Source organism: Pan paniscus, chromosome 1 (assembly GCF_029289425.2).
Source record: "Pan paniscus chromosome 1, NHGRI_mPanPan1-v2.0_pri, whole genome shotgun sequence".
NCBI classification, from domain to species: domain Eukaryota; kingdom Metazoa; phylum Chordata; class Mammalia; order Primates; family Hominidae; genus Pan; species Pan paniscus.
The window spans coordinates 100,872,411-100,888,898 of NC_073249.2; the positions used below are offsets into that span (position 1 = coordinate 100,872,411).

The following is a 16,488-nucleotide window of genomic DNA, read 5'->3' on the forward strand; positions in this document are numbered from 1 at the left end:
GCTATGTGCATGAACTTTTAAGACAAACACAAGGCCCCACAAAAGTTAAGGTTTTTCCCACCTAATTTCCAGGGGGATCTTTTGGTGCAAGGCTGAGAAGCCCTTAAAAGTACACAGACAACTCCAAAGATTCAAGACAGTTCATTCGGGCTGAGCCAGCCCACTGGGCAGACTGACCTTCAAAAAAGACCCACCCATGACATACACCAGATGGCTCTCCAAGAGTCTCTTCAGTCCTCAGGGTCCCTAACATACTGGACAGAGCTAGGAAAGCAAACCCATTTGCTTCTTCCCGCAGGAAACCCCTTGAGGTTAAGACCCCACAATCACATGAGGATGGAGCGGCTCACCCTCAGTCAACAGGCCAGACTCAAGGTGGTATAATGTCTTCAACAAGGGTGCGGGCCTCCAGGTCTGACTCCCAACTCAGTTCTTCTTTAATAACCACACTTTGTTAATTTTCCTTAACAGGGGTTCCTGGCAAGTCATTTCTCCCTCAGGCCTTTGGTTTCCTCACCTACAAGATGAGAGGGCTGGACCAGATGGAAATTCAGGGGGTAAGGGGATGTCCTCGCGCAGCCCACCCCCACCCACACAGGACCCTGGAGCCTCCATCCCAGTTCCCACCACGCACCCGCTCCACAAATCCTGCCCAAGGTGAGGGCTGGTCCCGGGTCCTCTGGCTGCCGTGTCAGCGAGTGCAGGAGGGAGGGGAAGCCTCCAAGGGGGTGACGTGGGCTCAAGGATGCAACTCGGCCAGGAGTGAACTGGGGCCCCGAAGGAGGTGTCTGGGCCGCTCCTGGAGCCCAGCCCGGGTCCCCGAACCCCTTACCTCCAGGGTCTGTATCTCCTGCTGGGTGAGGTCGTTGGACACAGCGCACTTGGTGCACAGACCGCACAGGCTGCCAATGAAGATGAGGATGAGCTTCTGGAGCTGCTCGCACTGCTGCAGCGCCCGGCTGGCCGCAGCCCCTGAGCCACCCTCCGTGGCCGCCGCATCACCCCCGCCACCGCCCTCCTTCTTCTCTCCCATCGCCTCCGCAGGCAGCGCCGCTCTATACAGGCCACAGGGGCCTAGGCAAGGAACCCGGGGCGCCGGCGCCTAGGCAAGGAATCCCTGAGCCAGGAGAGCTGGACCAGGAGCACCCCTCGGCGCTGCCCTTGCCAGGACGCCAGTAGAGCTGGCAGCCGAGTCTGCTGCTCCCGCCCTCAGAGCCGCGGTGGCGGGTACAAAAATACTCGGCGGCGGGGGCAAAAAGTCGCGGTGGCAAAAAAACGGCGGCGACGGGGGCAAAAAGTCGCGGCGGCAAAAAGCCGCGGCAGCGGGGACAAAAAGCCGCTGCGGCGGGGACAAAAAGCGGCGGCGACAGTGGCAAAAAGTCGCGGCGGCAAAAAGCCACGGCGGGGAAAAAGTCGCTGCGGCGGGGGGGCAAAAAGCCGCGACAGCGGGGGGCAAAAAGCCTCGGCGGGTAAAAAGCTGCGGGGTCAGGGGGGAAAGCCACGGCGGGGAAAAAGCCTCGGCGGCGGGTGGGGGCAGAAAGCCGTGGCGGCGATGGGGCAAAAAGCCACGGCAGCGGGGGCTAAAAAGCCGCTGTGGGCAAAAAGTCACGGCGGCGGGGGACAAAAAGCCGTGGCGGCGGGGGCTAAAAAGCCGCGGCGGCGGGGGGGTGAAAAGCCGCGGCGGCGGCGGGGTCAGAAAGCCGCGGCGGGCACAAAGCCGCGGAGGGTAAAATGCCGCGGGGACAGGGGGGAAAAAGCCATGGCGGTGAAAAAGCCGCGGCGGCGGGGGGGCAAAAAGCGGCAGGGGGCAAACAGCCGCGGCGGCGGGTGGGGGACAAAGCCGCAGCGGGCCAAAAGCCAGGGCGGCAAAATTCGCAGCGGCGAAGGTCAAAAAGCCGCGGTGGTCAAAAAGCCTTGGCGCTGGGGGGGCAAAAAGCTGCCGCAGGCAAAAAGCCGAGGCGCGGTGGGGGGAAAAAGCCGCGGCAGCGGGGGGGCAAAATAATGGAGATGGGGTAGAAGGCCGGCACAGCTTGGCATTGCTGGAATGCGATGTGATAGGAAATGTGCAGCCAAAGACAAAAAAAGATGTAAGTAGGCTTGACTCATTGAAGCTAAGAACCCAGATGTTATCTTGAGGGTATTAACTAATAAGCAGTTTAAATCAGAATGGCACATTCTGATTTGTTTTTTGTATGTTCACATTTGGCAGGCATAGATACTGTTTGAAGAGAGAAAAGTCAGTAGAGAGAGGTAACAAACTTAAATATGTGCCAAGTCTAGAAACAAGAGACCAGGGGGATAAGGACCTTTCAAAATAAAATGCAAGATTTGAAAACTGATTGGCTGGGGGATGAGGAAAAGGCAGGTCTTTAAGGTCAATCCCTGTTTTGCTTTAAGTTGTTAGGGGGTGGTTTTATCACATGTTGTAGAATATGTCATTTCAGTTTTGAACATCTTGAGTTAAATTGTCCTAACATATCATGAATTTGATTTTCTTCCCTGGGAAGCTAATATTTCAAACACTTAAAGAGTATATAGATTTCCAACTTATATCCCGTTTATAAAACTATCTCTAGGCTGCTGATTTCAGGAGGAGGCTCATGAATATTCTCTTTGCAGAGAATATATCAGGAGTTAACAACAGCTTCAATATTTGTGGACGACCAGTTAACTAAGCCACCTCTTAGTGTCTTTAGTTGGGAAATCTTAGCTGAAGATACTCAATAATGAACCAAGAGTGACTAAAAAATTCAATATTTAAGTATATTTCATTGTAATTAATTTGAATTGAAGTAGCCATATACAGCTAGTATTTACTATATTGAACAACGCAAATAAGAGGAAAAAATTAATAACCATCTCTAATACCACATGCCAAAATCCTCATCAATTTATTCTAGCTAAAGGAGTTGATCAGAAGCAGCAGTTGAAAGCACCAACTAAACTAGCTGGGGTTAGTTCACTGTCATTCTCTCAGAACCATCTCTTCTCTGAACAAAACAAGTACAAGAGTTCATTGTGAATCTGCATTCTCCTTGCCTATTTTAAGGTTTTGATGTTGACACTAATTTGTGAAATCCCTCCTGTGGTGTGATATTTCGTTTTCCTTGCTTTCTGTTAGGACAAGAATGCTTCAGCTCTTAAGTTAAAATTATGTTTCTCCCTCCTAGGTTGAGTGAACTTAGAATGCATTCTCTGACATATCCAAGATTTTGTTAATATGAATTTCGGGAAAAAAGCATACTTAATTAGCTAAGACATCTTATTCTAAGCTTGACCCTATGTTCGACATCTTTTGAATTTCTAGTTGCATGGGCTGCTCTCTGACACTGGTTAGTGACCTGGAAGCTATATTAATGTGAGGGGAGGTGGTGTATGAGCATTAGAGGTATCCTTGCAAGGAAAGACTTGTCTTATCTCAATACGTCTTTTTTTTTTTGCACACAAGAAAGTCAATGTCTGAGTCTTCTAAAATCTTCCTAGTTCCAAACTGCAGATTACGATTGATTCCTAAACAAAGACCTAATTTTTGACTCAGAGACGTGGCAAGGTAGTGAATCACCATTATAATTTAACAATCTTCAAGATAAAATTATCTCTGATATTTAGATTTTGCCCAATTATTAAGATATTTGGGTGTTTCGTTAAGAATGGAAGACTCTAGTCTCTTGAGCAGAGACTATAAAGGCCTCAGATGATCATTTTAAATTGTATGCCCTTTTCTTTAACACCTTCAACACAGTTGGAAGCAGCCGATATTCCCCAGAGTTGTTGTGTTTTTTAAACCAAATGCATGGTTCAGTGGTAGAAAACTGGGCTGATCCAAGCTGTTTTCAGTAAACACTTCATTTCAGGTGACCTATTTCATATTAAATAATCTCTAGATCCTGTCTTTGAAACTAACTAGATCAGATAACCTACCCTGGATTTTCTCCTTTTAGGGTCTGTGAGCTGCAGTCACTTTTGTGAAAATGATTGCAATGACAAGATAGAGTTGTAGATGGGGAAAATGTTTTGACTAATTTAAGCATAGTGGTATTTCATATGAGAATTTAAGTTACACACATTTGAAAATTATAATGGAGTCTCTTGGCTGAGCTTTAAAAAAACATAGCGTTTAGGCTAAAAAGAGAACTGCTACCTCTCCTAAAATCAGAAAGATGTTACAGTAATTCTCCATTCTCTAGAATTATGAAGAAGCACCTTTGTGATGATTTACTTTTGCTCTTGGGAGTGTGAGCCCGTGCAGTCGTGGAACCATCAATTAGAATGGTGGCTTTCTGATCCCAAAGTCACTCGTTCTGAAAACAATATTTTTCATAAATTTGAAAGTGAGAAGTTTTGATCTTGCCATTCCCAAGTAACTCTCTTAATAAGAGGCATCAGCATGCTTCAGTGACAGCTCTCACCTTCCAGTGCTGAGAGTCATCTTTGAGTTCTCCATTTCACTCCCTACACTCCAATTTAGCTGCAGTTCTCTTGGCCAGTCCTATGAAATACATCCATGGCCTAACGACTTCTCACCACTACTACCACTCATCCTGACAGCATTCTCACCTAAGTCACTACCTTTTTTCTGTGGATTAGAGTAGCCTCCCAATTTATTTGCTCACATAACCTATTTATTCTACACAGTGCACCAGATACACCCCTTTGAAATGCAAACACAATCATGTTATTCTCTGGTGAAATTATCTCATATATTCCTATCGCATTTAAAATTAATTCAGAATCATCCCATGATTATCAAAACCCTACATGCTCTTCCACAACATGGTTTACTTCCAAGATATCTCTTCAACTTTTTTTTCACTGTACTGAATTGGTGACTAATAGTCATTTTTCTTTGTTTTTGCTCAAAAAGTCTTGACTTGTAAATTTTTCAGTTTCTCCTTTATCCACAGGTAACTCTTTCCTCATAACGCGAATTGCTTGCTTCCTTGAGTTCTGCTCTTAAAGATACCCTTCATTTTCTACCTAATATTAATAACTTTAATCATTCATTATTCCATTACTATGCTCTATAGTGTATACAATTTCTGTTCTTTGTCATGTTATTAACTAAATTATTTATTGGGTCCAGTAACGTATTCCATAAATATTGTACACATAAAAATTGTGTTATTTTTATTCCTGTATGCTCAGCTGCCCAATAACAGTCTGAGGATTAACATATTTGTTAAATGCACAAATACATTCTTTCACAAATATTAGTTTAATAATTTTATATTAAACTCCCTCTATACTTAAAATATGAATTAGATAATTCAGAATAAACATTCCATTGGAAAAAGCTACACAATTTGTTATAAAACATCCTTAAAAGCATCAGAAAGTTAATACAGCAATGAAGAATTACAGGACCAAATTAAGAATGGTATGAAAGCCTGTTTGTGACGCTTATGTTTGGGTTATCTCTTTATTTGAGTGACTATAAATCTCAAAAGAGAATTAAAGGGAGAAATAACCGTATCTACTAACATGGTAAGCGTACTTAAACATCTCTTAGTAATTGAGAAAATTGAAAGAAAAGAAAAAAGAGAAAGGGAGAAAGAGAAACAGTGAAAGGGATAATGAAGGAGAGAAAGAAGAAGAGAAAGGAAGAGGAAGAAAAGTAAAAAGGAGGAGGAGAGGGAAGGAGGAAGGAAGAAAGGTGAAAAGAAAGAATGGTAAACTTTTTAACAACATAATTTATCCTTCTAGAATATGAATGTTGGTCTATTTGATGATGTCCCACAGATTCATTAGTCTCTGCTCATTGTTTATTTTTTATTCTTTCTGTTTCTCAGAGTCAGTATTTTCCATTTTCTTCTCTTCAAGTTCATGGCTTCTTCTGTGTGGGCAAATATACTCTTAAATCCCTCTGGTGATTTTTAAATTTTTATCATTGTAGTTTTCCACTCCAGAATTTCTGTTATCTCTTTGCTGATATTCCTACTTTTTAATATTTTTTCTGATTCCTTTATTTCTTTCTTTATGTTTTCCTTTTGACATTTGAGTATAATGAAGAGAGTTGTTTTAAAGTCTTTGTCTGGTAAGTTTGATGTCTGGGTTTCCTTAGGGATATTTTCTGTCAATTTATTTTGGTCCTCTGAATGAGCCACACTTTCCCATTCTTTGTATGCCTTGTAACGTTTTTTGAAAACTGGACATTCTAATAATTATAATTACTATGTGGTTACTCTGTAAATCAGACCCCCCCCTACAAACACAGTAATGTTTTGTGGTTTTAAATTTTCTTTACTTATTATATTGTTAAGGATTTTTTTTTTTTAGTGAAATTTTCCAAAGTGATTTACAAAACTGTTTGGTTTATAAGGTGTGGTCACCGAAGTCTTTTTGTTTCCTTAACAAATGTTAAGCTAATGTTTTGACAGTGATCTTCTGGTATGTCAGGAACCAATCAAACAGGCAAATACAAGAAAAACAAAAAGAAAAACAAGTAATCATTGTCCAGCAAAATATGTCTCTAGGCCATGCAGACTGGCTTTGTGCTGGGTTCTTTAAAGCTGGCACAAAGTGTGTGTTCACTCTTGCACTGAGTGAAGTTCAAGTTCACTCTTGCACAGAGCTTGCACTGAGGGGAGGGATCGGCCAAGGTAAAAGTGTAGGGTCTTCTTATGACATTTGTCAGCATGTGGCTTAACCTGTGAATACATGTGACTTTGTAGACTCTCCCATGTACGTGAATGATTTTGTATGTCTTAGTTTTTGAAATACTCTTCTCCAAATTTTCTTGCTGTGCTGAAGGTGATCTACTATATGCATAAACTTTAATTTTTGCCCTAAGCATCTGTGGTTTGTTAGGTCTCCTTGCAGAGTTTCTTAATAATGTCCATTCCTTATCTGTTCTGTATTCTAGCAACACAGAAAAAAAAAAAGCCTTTCATGAATCCTTTAGGTATCCCCTAGACCAGTCAGAACAGACACATAATAATTTGCGGGTAAGATCTTCTCTTGTTCCTTTGGACCATGGACCAGGCTTCCTCACTGGGAACGTGGGCTTCTGACCCTTCAGAACTGCCAATTTACTGGGGCAAAGGCAAGTTAAAAATGTCGTAAAGTTTTCCAGTTGTCTTTTTCTTGAGTCTGCTTTCACTTGGTTGTTGTAATCTTTTGACCATTTTCCAGAGTTTTGGCGAAGTTTATTCGGACAGTTTCTCTTAGTTGTGTGATGTTTCTGTGGGGAAATGAAAGATTGCAGCTGTCTCCACTGCCAATTTGCTGATGCTCCTCTTTTGTCAATTTTTCCTTCATGTTATTATGCTTTGTTATTAGTTCATGTATTAGTTTTCTAGGGCTGCCATAACCAAGTAACACAAACTGGGTGCCTTGAACAACATACATTTATAGTCTTATAGTCTTATAGTCCTGGAAGCTAAAAGTCTGAGATTGAAGTGACAGCAGGGATGGTCCCTTCAAGGGCTATGAAAGAAAGCCTGCTCTGTGCCTTCTTTCTCACTTCTGGTGGTTTAGTGGCAGTCTTTGGCATTCCTTGGCTAATCTCTGTCCTCATAATCACGTGGTACTCTCCCTGTGTGTATGTCTCCCTCTACTCAAATTTCTTCTTTTAACAAGGACATCAGTCATATTGAATTCAGGCTCATCTGATTGTATCTTAACTTGATCAGCTGCAAACAACCTATTTCCTAATGAGGTCATATTCAGTGGTTAGAATTTCAGCATCTATATAGAGGAAACAATTTAGCTCCTATCTGTGCATACATGATTGTAATAGCTATGTCTTCCAAAAGCGTGGACCCCCTTTTTACTGCAATATAAATTTTTAAAATCCTATTCACATATGTAATAGTCTATATTGTGTGTTATGAGTATAATGAGTTCAGTGTTCTTATGATTGCTCTTTGCATGATATTTTTTTGTCATCTTTTTACTTTCAATCCATTAGTATCCTTGCATCTCAGCGTATATTGGGATCACTTGTTTTAATCCAGTCTGACAATCTCTGCCTCTGGAATGGATTTTAATCTGCTCACATTTAAGATTATAATTGGTATAATTCTATTTATGTCTGCCATTTTACCGTTTGTTTTATATATTTCTCAAATATTTTTCTTTATTGCTTTATTTTGCAATGAAAGAATATTTTCTAAAATAGGGAACTTTAGATTACTAATGAATTATTTTATTAGATATTTTTGAGAATTTTTGTTGTTGTTGTAAGTTTACCATATAGTTATATGGAAAATTAATTATTCAAACCATCTTCCAATTTATACTAGTAAACTTTTAGTAATACATAGAAACATCATTCTTATATAAATCTCTTTTGTTTCCTCCATTTTAAAGTATTATCACTTTACACATTACATCTATTAAAGTTACAAAGCCAACAATACATTTTAGTAATTATTACTTTACCATCTAGAGTTATTACCTTATCACAATACATTTTTCTTCCAACTACCTCCTTTTTGATGTTACTGGAAAATATGTTATAGACGTATTCCATTTCTACATGTCAAATACTCAGCAATACATTCTGCACATATTATTATTATTATCATTGAGACGGAGTCTCCCTCTGTCACCCAGGCTGGAGTGCAGTGGCACAATCTCCGCTCACTGCAAGCTCCATCTCCCGGCTTCATGCCATTTTTCTGCTTCAGCCTCCCGAGTAGCTGGGACTACAGGCGCCCGCCATTACGCCCAGCTCATTTTGTGTATTTTTAGTACAAACGGGGTTTCACTGTGTTAGCCAGGATGGTCTTGATCTCCTGGCCTCGTAATATGCCCGCCTTGGCCTCCCAAAGTGCTGAGATTACAGGTGTGAGCCATCGTGCCCGGCCATTATACACATGTTATTTAATAAACAATTTATGATAAAGAGAAAAAATGCATTTTTACTGTCTTTTATAATGTCATTACCTATACCAGTGCTTTTTTAAAAATGTGGATTCAAGTGACTGTCTTCTGTAACTTGCTTTTAGCCTTAGGAATTTATTTTAGAGTTTTTTTCTATATAGTAGGTCTGCCAGCAACAACTTCAGTTAATATTTCTGTTTATCTGGGTAAGTCTTTGTGTTATCTTCATTTTTGAAAAATAATTGCTGGATAAGGAACTCGTGGCTGAGAGTTTTTTTTCCTTTGCATCTTTTGAATATATTATTCTACTGCCTCTTGCTTCCATTGTTTCTCTTAAGTCAGCTGTTAATCTTACAAAACATAGGTGCTCAAAAAATAAACATGTGCATGAATATTTACAGCAGTAATATTCATACAGTCAAAAAGTGGAAACAATCCATATGCTTGTTGACTCATAAATGGACACCCAACTTTCAGCTATAACAAAGAATGAAGTACTTATATATGGTATAATATTCGTGAAATTTGAAAGCATTATGTTAAGTGCACAAAAGGACAAATATTACTTGATTTTATTCACATGAAACATCAGGAATTGGCAAATCAATTGGGATATAAATCAGATTAGTGGTCATTAGGGCTCAAGGAAGCAGATTAGGGTGTAACAACTTTATGCATAATGGGTTTTTGGAACAGGCATGATGAAATTGCCCTGGAACATTGTGAATATGCTAAAAGCAAGTGCATTGTATGCTTTAAAATGGTGGTTATTAATTTTATATTATGTGATTTTTACCTTAAAAAACAAAAAGAGAAAATAGCCTTACTCTATACATAATAAACTCAAGATATGTTACAAATTTGCATGTGAAATCCAAAATACTATAATATTTAAGGAATAGCTAAGTAGAATAACACTGAAATTTAACATAATGAAACATTTCCTTAGAAAAGAAAAAAACACAGTAATTAAAAAGGGAAATATAATTAATATTTTTTCTCTCCATTAAGCATGCCATTAACTGAGTAAAAAATCAAGCTGCAATTATGTAAACTACATTTTCTAAAACCATAATGAAAAGAAGAAATAAAAAGGTGTTTGGGAAAAAAATCCAAAGGTACAGTCAACTACACAAAAAAAGCTTAGTCTCATTAATCATTATGAAAATGCAAATGGTAACCGAAAGAAGATAAAACTACAATTCAAAGAGAAAGCCTAAAATTTCAACCCCCCAAAAAGTCTGGGTTTTGGAGATCTGGGATGGAATAGGGTTCCTAACCTGACAACAATGAAAGACCCAAACTAACTTCAAAGTCATGACTTTATTTTTATAGCAACGAGTTTGCCAAGAACTGAGTCAAAATGTGAGGGAAAACAAGCACCTGCAAGGAGAAAGAGGACGGATGCACTTACATAAGACAGATGCAAATAGACACCACTATGACAAGTAAAGCTGGAATAATCAATAAATTCCTAAAGGCAAAGTGGGGCTGGTGAGATTGGGAGACCGCTGACAGCTGCAGAAGTTGGGAAAGATCCATCATCTTGAAAACTTTTTCCCCACAAACCCACTGCGATCTCTCAAGCAATTGGTAAGGAATCCAAGAGAGTCTGTATATGATACAGATCAGGGAGAGCAGAACACTTGGGAGGTGACCAGGTCTTGGGGGCCGAGCCCTTATGAATGGGATTAGTGCCTTTATAAAAGAAGCTCAATGGAGTTCTTGTGTGTCTTCCACTATGTGAGGACATAGAAAGCAGGCACCACCTATGAACCATGAAATGGGCTCTCATCAACACTGAATTTGTGAGCATCTTGACCTGAGAACTTACAGCCTCAAGAAGTGTGAAAAAAGAAATATCTGTTGTTTTTTAGTTACCCGGTTTATGTTATTTTGTTATAAGAGTCCAAATAGAGCAAGATATTCCACTTAATATGTAGGGGAAAGCAACAAAAACTGCCACACTTAGGATCCTCCTGATGCTGGGAGTATGAAAACAGGAAAAACAAAACAAAACTACTCTTGAAGGTGAAGGAGGAATATCACTGAGCTCACCAACACAGCCAGGAAAAGAACAGAAGTGTGAAAAGGCTACATTCCTGAGACCCTGAGAAAAAGTACCTGCATAACCACTATGAGATACCATCTCACACCAGTTAGAATGGCAATCATTAAAAAGTCAGGAAACAACAGGTGCTGGAGAGGATGTGGAGAAATAGGAACACTTTTACACTGTTGGTGGGACTGTAAACTAGTTCAACCATTGTGGAAGTCAGTGTGGCGATTCCTCAGGGATCTAGAACTAGAAATACCATTTGACCCAGCCATCCCATTACTGGGTATATACCCAAATGACTATAAATCATGCTGTTATAAAGACACATGCACACGTATGTTTATTGCGGCATTATTCACAGTAGCAAAGACTTGGAACCAACCCAAATGTCCAACAATGATAGACTGGATTAAGAAAATGTGGCACATATACACCATGGAATACTATGCAGCCATAAAAAATGATGAGTTCATGTCCTTTGTAGGGACATGGATGAAATTGGAAACCATCATTCTCAGTAAACTATCACAAGAACAAAAAACCAAACACCGCATATTCTCACTCATAGGTGGGAATTGAACAATGAGATCACATGGACACAGGAAGGGGAATATCACACTATGGGGACTGTGGTGGGGAGGGGGGAGTGGGGAGGGATAGCATTGGGAGATATACCTAATGCTAGATGACGAGTTAGTGGGTGCAGCGCACCAGCATGGCACATGTATACATATGTAACTAACCTGCACAATGTGCACATGTACCCTAAAACTTAAAGTATAATAAAAAATAATAATAATAATAATAATAAAAGACTGAGATTAAATTACCTACTCTAGTTATGATTAAAATCCCAAAAAGAAAAGAGGGAAAAATAATGGAGCAAAAGAAATATTTTTCAAAATAACTGCCAAAAATATTCTAAAAGAAGTGACAGAAAATCAAACTTCAAATATAGGAAACTCAGAGAATGTCAAATAGAACCAAAAGAAATAAGAATTACATCTTGAAAAATCTTTTAAAAATCAAGTATAAATTTTATATCTTGCTCCAAATATATAGAGATATAAAGAGGTTATCATCAAGATATGGAGAAAGCCATATCATGGAACACTAAAATAAGGCTGTGGAAGGACTACATTGATATTAGACACAACAGAGTTCGGAACAGGAAATAGTATCAGAGATGAGAGATAATAGATAATAGAATAATCAATTCTCAAGAAGATGTAAACATCCTACTAATCAGGGTATGCAGCTAACAACAGAATCTCCAAATACATGAGGTAAAACAGGAAAGAAATCAAAGGTGAACTGGAAAAATCCAAAATTATATTGGCCGACATCAACACTTTTGTCTTAGAAATGGAAAGACTAGGCACTAACTCAGTAAGCATGTGGAAGATAAGAACAACAATATCACCAACAAGACATCCAATCTTCAATGGCAGATACTCTTTCCTTTCAAGTGAAAAAAAAAAAAACAGTATGGCATATTCTCTAACAAACCCAGAATTTCTAATATTTGCGTTTTTCCTTCTTTCTTTCCATCTTTCTTTCTCTTCTCTTCCCTTCCCTTGCCTTCTTTCTTCCTTTCTTCTTTTCCTCTTCCGTTTCTTTTCTTTTTTCTTTACCTTTCTTTCTTTCCTTTCTTTTTTCTCCTTCCTTCCTTCTTTCCTTCTTTCTTTCTTTCCTATTATTCTTCCTTCCCTCCTCCCTCCCTTCCTTTCTCCCTCCCTTTTCTTCCTTCTTTTCTCATATTCTTTCTTTTTTTCTCACCTTCTTGCTTTCCTTCCTTTTTTCTCCCTTCCTCCCGCCCTCCTTTTCTTCCTTCCTCCCTCCCTTCCTTTCCTCTTTTTCCTTCCTTCCTTCGCCTCTTTATTTTCTTTGTTTCTGTGCCTTCCTCCCTTTTACCATTCTCTCTTCCTCCTTTCCTTCCTCCCTTCCTCCCTTCTTTCTTTCTGTCTTTCTCTCTTTCTTTCTTTCCTTCTTTCTTTCTTGTGTTCATGCTTTCTTTTGTTTCCCTTCCTGCCTTTCTCCCTTCCTCCCTCCCTCCCTTCCTTCCCTCATTTCCTCCTTCTTTACTTTCTTCTTTCTTTCTTTATTTCCTTCCTTCCTTCTTTCCTTCCTTCTTTTTCTTTCTTTGTTTCCTTTTCTTTCTTTCTCTTTACTACAATTAATATTATTTTTAAAAATTAAGAGAGGGAGACAGAAAAATAAAGAACGCTTTAATCTGCAGGTAAACAGATTTTGTCTACTGTAGGCCAAAGAATGGCCTCCCAAAATTTTTCATGTCCTAATTCCCAGAGTCTAACATGCAAATATGTTAGGTTGCACGGCAGTGTGAAATTAGATTTCAAGTGAAATTAAGGTTGCGGAAAAATGATAGAGAGATTGTCTTAAATGGGTGGGATCAATGAAATCACAAACTTCCTTATAAGTGAAAGAAGAAGGCAGAAGAAAGGCAACCTTGGAGATGGTGGCATGAGAAATTACTCAACATCACTGACTTTTAAGATACAAGAATGAGGACCCAGCGCGGTGGCTTACACCTAATCCCAGCACTTTGGGAGGCTAGGGTGGGTTTATCACGAGGTCAGGAGATCGAGACCATCCTGGCTAACACGGTGAAACCCCATCCCTACTAAAAATACAAAAAATTAACTGGGCATGGTGGCAAGTGCCTGTAGTCCAAGCTACTCAGGAAGCTGAGGCAGAAGAATCACTTGAACCCGGGAGGCAGAAGTTGCAGTGAGCTGAGATCGTGCCAGTGCACTCCAGCCTGGGTGACAGAAGGAGACTCCATCTCAAAAAAAAAAAAAAAGAAAAAGAAAAATAGGATCTAAGAATGAGGTCATGTTCCAAGGAATAAAGGTGGCCTCTGGATGCTGAAAAAAATCAAGTAATAGATTCTGCCAAATAGCCCTCAGAAAAACTGCAGCCCTGCCCAAAACTTGATGTTAGCCCTGTGAGTTTAATTTAAGGCTTCTGAACTACAGAACTGTAGGATTAACGGTCGTAAGATATGAAGTTTATGGTAATTGGTTACAGCAGCAAGAGGAAGTTTATATTGTAATTGTATCATGAAAATGAGAACCATAATTTACAACTGCTTTTAATACTGCACTTGGATGTTTGAAATCAGGTATATGGAAATGATCTCTATGTGCATGAGGGAGGATAGCAAATTGATGCCAAAATAATGCAAATGCAAATCTTACACTCATTTCTATGTAGGTTTCATTTAATCTTTGAAATTAAAATGAAATTAAAAGATTGTGATCTTTTGATGAAATTAGACTAAAATGAACAATAACAGAATAAGAACTTACTTATATTCTTTATATGGTCAATAAAGAAGTGATAGTGGAAAAAAACAAGATCAAATGAAAGTGATGATGTAGGAAGTTGGAAAGATAGCTGAAACTACAAAATGGTATATAACCAGTGAACACTTAGACACACTGATTGATGAACTTCAGCTTTTGGCTTGGTGAGAGCATAAAATGAGAGCAGCTGAGGTTTGCCAATTTGTAATCTCCTTGTGGACAAACAGGGGAAAATACATCTCAGTCTAATAAGATTTATCTACTAAAGAGTCTAGACTTGATCCGTTTGTCCTTGTAATTCAAAAGCTAATTCAAATACTGATTTGATGTATTGTGTGAACAACCATTGCTGATTATCATCGCATACCTGGCATTCTCTTGTATCTGATATCTAAAATATTTGGTAATTCCTGGACTTTCTCTTTTCAAACCCAGTAAGGTTTAATTTGAGTCTTAGAACAGTTGTCTTTGAGAAATTCTTCCTTCTACTGCATCTGTGAATGGGCATAGCATGGTTACATACATACTGTCACTCCATAGAACATTTATTAAATTAAAGCCAAAGTTTAAAGCAAGAGCTTTAACTTACTGGTTTTACTAATGGTTTGCTCCCCAATAGCCACAACAATATTGATACCCTCACACCTTTTAACATAAAGCTTGGTGTTGTCTATTTTTCAGGTGCTGTCATCTATATGATCTCAGTATTTTAAAAATCAGCTTCCAGCCCATATGGTGGTTCATGCTTGTAATATCAGCAGTTGAAGAGGCTGAAATGAGAGGATTCCTTGAGCCCAGGAGTTCACAAGCAACCTGGGCAACAGAGCAAGACCCAGTCTCTATCAAAAGTTAAAAAAAGAAAAGTGTTCCTATTTCTCCACATCCTCTCCAGCACCTGTTGTTTCCTGACTTTTTAATGATTGCCATTCTAACTGGTGTGAGATGGTATCTCATTGTGGTTTTGATTTGCATTTCTCTGATGGCCAGTGATGATGAGCATTTTTTCATGTGTTTTTTGGCTGCATAAATGTCTTCTTTTGAGAAGTGTCTGTTCATGTTCTTCGCCCACTTTTTGATGAGGTTGTTTGTTTTTTTCTTGTACATTTGTTCGAGTTCTTTGTAGATTCTGGATATTAGCCCTTTGTCAGATGAGTAGGTTGCGAAAATTGTCTCCCATTTTGTAGGTTGCCTGTTCACTCTGATGGTAGTTTCTTTTGCTGTGCAGAAGCTCTTTAGTTTAATTATATCCCATTTGTCAATTTTGTCTTTTGTTGCCATTGCTTTTGGTGTTTTAGACATGAAGACCTTGCCCATGCCTATGTCCTGAATGGTAATGCCTAGGTTTTCTTCTAGGGTTTTTATGGTTTTAGGTCTAACGTTTAAGTCTTTAATCCATCTTGAATTGATTTTTGTATAAGGTGTAAGGAAGGGATCCAGTTTCAGCTTTCTACATATGGCTAGCCAGTTTTCCCAGCACCATTTATTAAATAGGGAATCCTTTCCCCATTGCTTGTTTTTCTCATTGTTGGTGGGAGTGTAAACTAGTTCAACCATTGTGGAGGTCAGTGTGGCGATTCCTCAGGGATCTAGAACTGGAAATACCATTTGACCCAGCCATCCCATTACTGTGTATATACCCAAAGGACTATAAATCATGCTGCTATAAAGACACATGCACACATATGTTTATTGCGGCATTATTCGCAATAGCAAAGACTTGGAACCAACCCAAATGTCCAACAATGATAGACTGGATTAAGAAAATGTGGCACATATACACCGTGGAATACTATGCATCCATAAAAAATGATGAGTTCATGTCCTTTGTAGGGCATGGATGAAATTGAAAATCGTCATTCTCAGTAAACTATCACAAGAACAAAAAACCAAACACCGCATATTCTCACTCATAGGTGGGAATTGAACAATGAGATCACATGGACACAGGAAGGGGAATATCACACTCTGGGGACTGTTGTGGGGTGGGAGAGGGTGGAGGGATAGCATTGGGAGATATACCTAATGCTAGACGACGAGTTAGTGGGTGCAGCGCACCAGCATGGCACATGTATACATATGTAACTAACCTGCACAATGTGCACATGTACCCTAAAACTTAAAGTATAATAAAAAAAAAAAAGTGGGCATGGTGATGTGCACCTGTTGTCCTAGCTATTTGGGAGGCCAAGGTGGAAGGATTCCTTGAGCTTGGGAGGCTGAGGCTGCAGTGAGCAGTGATTGCACCACTGCACTCCAGCCTGGGCAACAAAGCAA

General features: G+C 39.5%; 1 pseudogene; it reads left to right on the top strand.

The window, feature by feature from the left end:
* Positions 1-524: 524 nt before the first annotated feature.
* On the top strand, positions 525-2,002 carry LOC134729000 (keratin, type I cytoskeletal 9-like; annotated as a pseudogene).
* The last annotated feature ends 14,486 nt before the right edge of the window (positions 2,003-16,488 follow it).